A 5,707-nucleotide genomic window follows, 5' to 3' on the forward strand; every position below is an offset into this window, starting at 1 on the left:
ATCTCATTCAGTTTGGTATTGCTGGATATTATGCATCAAAAGACTGGTTCAGAGTCATCTGACTGTAATCCTAAAACCTCATGGAATATTGTCTCCAATAAATGCAGGTTCAATTTGTGCTCTGGCAGAAATATTTGAATGTCACTAATTATTATTACATCTATATGTAAAGCAGCTGATGAATAATTGAATATATTTTAATAAAAAGTTCAATATTCCTTGTTGAGTAAATCACAAAATATTTTAATTTCATATTTTTCACACCTTCACTTTCGAAGAAATGTAAGCCACTCAGTCAAAAAAATACTATCCCTGGACTTACAATCATTAGTGGATGGACCAATAAACTCTCTTATCAATAGTGCATGCACTTGGCCCCTCCCAACACACACAAATGTAACATTATGCAATGATTCTGTAATTACTTTCTCTGGATGGGGGTGGGGAGCAGGGATTGTGAGCAACACATGTACGTAAAACAAGACACTATAACATATATAAGTGGCATAACTCCTTTTGCAATAAACAAATTTATTTTACTGCAGTTACTTTTAACTCGTCATATTAAACAAATCACATTCATTACAACAGTAACTCCAACACATGAGGTACAAATGTCTTCCACTTCAATAAATGTTTAATGATGGTGGGTTTTCACAGGATAATGTAAATCATTTCAGTTTTTTTAAGTGTATCTATGAGACTACTAGAGATAGTGCCATGACATTAATATATTACCAGACACACAAATTTGGCACAGATGGTAAAATATAAAATAATGATCTTGGGTAATGGCCATGACCTATCCTTAGTAGCCATCCCTGAAAATTGGAGTGATGGTAGAGAAAGTTTTTTGTGCAAACCAGTGGCCATTCCAGTGTGGTACTGGATTTGCAATGTGTTTCTGAAAATAAAACAAAGGTACATTGAATGTATTATTGAATATTTTTTGATTGAACATGGCAGTAATGGAAAGAACAAACATAAGTAGAATAACATCAATACATGTCAAATCAGAAAAGAATTAAATATGTACCGATAAGTAACATGCATTTTGTATGTATTGTACACCACTCTGTCACCAATGAGTTGCAAACAAATCTCCAGTGTAGTACCCAGGAGTAGAAACCCCTGAATTTGAGCAAATATTAAGTTGTCAAATGGTGAAACATATGATCAGATATTCCATTCACATTGTAAGTGGTCAGTTAGAGATAGTTTACTAACAGTCATTTTGTAGGTGCATCTTCAAGGCATTAAGCATTGTAAATGCGCCTCCACAATATATACATTTACTAATGAGAATTGACATAAATAAACCATTACAATTTCAAAATAATAGTGACTTCTGCCACTTATCATATTCTGTATATCGTTTCAAAAAGGTGAACTTACAGGGCTATGGAACAAGTAAAGGTACACATTAATAAAAGACAACCAAACATAGATTAAGTCATATGCTATATTAATAGTAAAGTATCACAATACTACTTAATACTAGTTCTGTTTATGTCAGTTAAATGTGTTCTAGTAAATTAGGAAGAAAGCTGCTGCTACTTCAATTATATTAGGTAGCTGCAGACCATCTTATCAGGAACTCAATATTTATTCGATTAATCAGGCATTTCTCATAGAAAACAGTAACCTAAATATGTCATTACACAAGACAGTGTACAACAAGCTACTTGCCATCCAGCTTAAGGAGAATCTAATCGGTGGAAGGATTCGCTAATAAGGTATGTTTTAGATTTTCTTTTGAATGGATAACCAATTGCTTGCTGTATGTTACATGGGAGCTTCTCAAATATATTCACAGCATAGTACATAACTTTCTTGTAAATCAGAGGTAAGGTTGCAAATTTTACACCAAAGTTATATTTATGTCTTGTATTGATAATGCAGATCACAGATCATCCTGAACTGATTTTTCACAGCCACACTAAGCCTTGACTAAAATAACTCTGTGATTTTGGCAGTGGCTAGGTGTCAGCCAACTCCAATTCTTCCTTGGAATCTATGTGCCCATTATAATAACGGATATTTTAGGCACCACACAACTTTCTCAGGCACTGTAGGATGTACAGGAATGGGAGAACCTAATGTTGCCCAAACCACCACCCCCACTGATGTACTTCCAACAGCCACTGACAATGACAACAATGAAAATAATTTGGATGTATGTTTTGCTCCTTTTGCATCACATGTGCAGTTGTTGCTCATTTTAAGTGTGAGCAATGTTGTATACAACCAACAACCTCAAGCAAAGCCCTAGATATTATGAACTTGCACACACCTCCAAAATCTGATGACACAAATTTCAATTGACCTTTATGGCACCAAAAAATTAAGCTCACAGTACCAAAACCAACACACTCAAATTTAAAAATCCATTATCCACACTTCCACTTACTCTTTCTAAAGTGAAGTCTACAGTACAATAAACATCACCAACTCACATGATTAATATCAGAAATGTATTTTTAGCAGCAATGGTACATCAATACCCAGAACACCTACCAATCACAATCCAACACAATTACCAAACACAAAGAAGGAAAACCCCAAAATTCATGAAAACTGGCATCATCACCGATTTTGGTATAAAGCCCCAGTTTCAATACACAGAAACAACTATAAACAACAAACTCATATTGCACATAGAATATGACACAAAAGTGCTCAACATCTCCCAATTCCCCAGCACAGACACAAAAATGTTAAAAAAAAAATTCATCCACCATCAGTCCAACTAACTGTAGCAACTTTATCACAGCCACCATATCATTGCTCATTGCAACAAGCTATGACCTACTCATAAATATCTGTATCTTATTCACAACTGAAGAAAAAAGAAAAATAATATTAAATCTCAGACCATAAAAATCTCATGGCACAAATAGTATCAAATATAAAAATGAATCCATCAGCCACAATATACTAATTTAAAGTACCTCACTAGCAAACCAGCATTGATTCTTCCAATAGGAACCAGAAATATTCAACTCATATGAAACAAATCACTAACCAATATCCAGCACAAGAGAGCACCACCAAATACTACAACACATCATCTAAAAAACAAACAGGCTCAAAAACATGAAGCCTCACCATGTCATCACACAACACATGTAATGGGACATTCATCTCTAGCATTACTTTTTCTCAACAGTAGTTGTTGATACCAGTATTATTTTTCGAATTTTGGACAGGTTAGTATTATCTCAGCTGCTCTTCAGAAAAGTTTCATATAATTTTATACACAGTATGTTTTATTTCAAGCTAAAATTTGTGAAAAAGGATTACTTTATTTTGGATGTTATGATCAATAAATAGTAGTTCTGAATGTACAGTTAAAATTATATATAGTTTTTTAAAAAAATTTCAAATTATGAATTATTTCGTATGCTTGAAATTTCTTTTGTTAATTATACAATCTAATAATGTTTACTGTGTTTGTTTCTGGATTGATTTATGTAATAATAATTGAAACTAATAGAAATTCATTTCCACAAAAAATTTTAAACCCTTTCAAATATTGTTATTTCTGCTGAGTGGGACAGTAGTAAGCATGCCTCTGATGTGATCCTACATATTTTTGTATTTTGTGTGAACAATGTAATTTTGTCTTTGTTAATGTAAGAAATCAAAGGGCCAGATGAGATACTAAAATGTGACAAAATATATTAACATAACAACAAGAACTCTGCAACAACGATCTTCAAATTTATTTAGATCAGTTCAACTATGGGAACATAAAATGTGAGAATTTTGGCTTCAAGAGTTAGACCCCAAGACAAAAAAAACAGGAGCCAACTGTAAGTGAAATGATAAGTAAAATAGAAAGTTTATTGTAATCTTTGCTCCTCTCAAATCTTCATAACAGACTAATGTGGACAATAGCTGAAAGTAAGTAAGAGGGGTAGATTACACACATCAGTTATGCGAAGGGTCAAAGCAGATTGGTGTAGAACTAGCATCTGATCCTGTGTAAATAACCTAAGTCTCAAGCAGTAAATAGGTAATAGACAGTGATTGCCAAATGGTAAGAACACGGGACTAAATTATCTACAATGAAGTCTAATTACTTTTGAAACATTTGTTCAGAGTGTGTGAATTTTGGAAAAAACCTTAGTACTGCCTGCTTTGCACCAAGAAATCTTTGTTACTGTACTGGCCCACAAATAGTTCAGACAGCATACTTTTACTCAATCTGTCCTACAGCATTTTCTTTTTAAGCAGTGCAGCTAAGATCTAAAAACTGCCCATTCTAACCCTGAAAATCTTACACTAACATCCCAAAGCATTTACTCCCTAATAGTGATCCTGATTAATAATAAAGAGTGAATTCAGTAGACACAGACTTGATTTATGAATTTTCTTAATATCGGCCGAGACATTCATATAACACCTTACCTGCTATTTCAGCATATTGTTTTACAAATGCAAATTTCCCATAGTATCTCCAGTTTTGCTGCATGTCTCCTTATCAAATATTACTCCTAAATTTTTCACTGAAGAAATGAAATTTGTGGTTACCATATTTAGCACTAAAGACAAGAGGCAATATTAAACTTTCTGGGCAATGAGCCTAGAATGAGTAATTGGGACCACATGAGATCTTGACTGAGGTTTAACGCTATACTCTGTGCACACTGTGATATGCCTAATGCCTACAGGTCAGTAGTGACATTCTTGATAATTAAGCTGCTTGGGGAACACAATGGTAAGTGCCATCACCGTGTATTTTGCGGTAGATGGCTGATGATACCACCTGTAGGATGCACAATGCAGTAAACATACTAGTAGCTCCAAATTCACTCAACAGATGTCAGGGTGGAGCTTAATGGTAAGCACCACTGTCCGTCTGTTGTGGAAACATAGTTGTAAGTGACAGAGAGAATGATGGCAGCAAGTAAAAACAACTCCAAGATTATGGCAACAGTGAACATGGTAGAAGACAAGGAATATAGTTCCAATGGTACTAATATCTTCGAGAGGGATCCAGAATACATTCCTAATGATTCAGGTGACTCAGAGGTAAGTTATTTTGTAAATATACTGTCCTTAGTACATTTCATGAACATAATGTTAAGTGCATGTAGATACCATTATGTTCCTCAAGTACATTAATTTTGATGTTATTTTACAATGGCTACATTTTTTGGCTATGTGGTGTGTGAATGTGCATTTCTCATTTACATTGTTACATGTGATGATAATAATAATGGTAATGGTAATAGTAGTTTTTGTTGTTACACGGGTTAATAGCAAATCAGATCATATTGCCCAACAGAATGAACAGTGTCTCGCTCCTGCAGAAACCATTCGGGAAGTGGCCCTCGAACAGACAATGAGGCGTCTCGGAAAAGACAGAGAGTTGATTCTCAACGCAAAATTAAACAGAAGAGGCGTAATTTGGGCGAAGAGTATGTTTCTCGTACAGGAGCAACTGTTAGTAAAACAACTGTGGGACTTAATTGCCAGTACCCTCGTAAATGTTTCGAAAAAGTAGGAGATTTGAGTGTGATGAAACTATTCAGAACATTTTGGGAATGGGTGATTATAACATTCAAAATGCATACTTATTTGGTGCAATGAAATCTAATACTGTTGCATGTCACCAAAAAGCAACTGTAGAAAATTCCGGAGAAACTGTACTATTTCCTACAGCATAAAAGTTAGTGGCAGTGATATAAAAGTACACAAG

Source organism: Schistocerca americana, chromosome 4, assembly GCF_021461395.2.
Source record: "Schistocerca americana isolate TAMUIC-IGC-003095 chromosome 4, iqSchAmer2.1, whole genome shotgun sequence".
Taxonomy (NCBI): domain Eukaryota; kingdom Metazoa; phylum Arthropoda; class Insecta; order Orthoptera; family Acrididae; genus Schistocerca; species Schistocerca americana.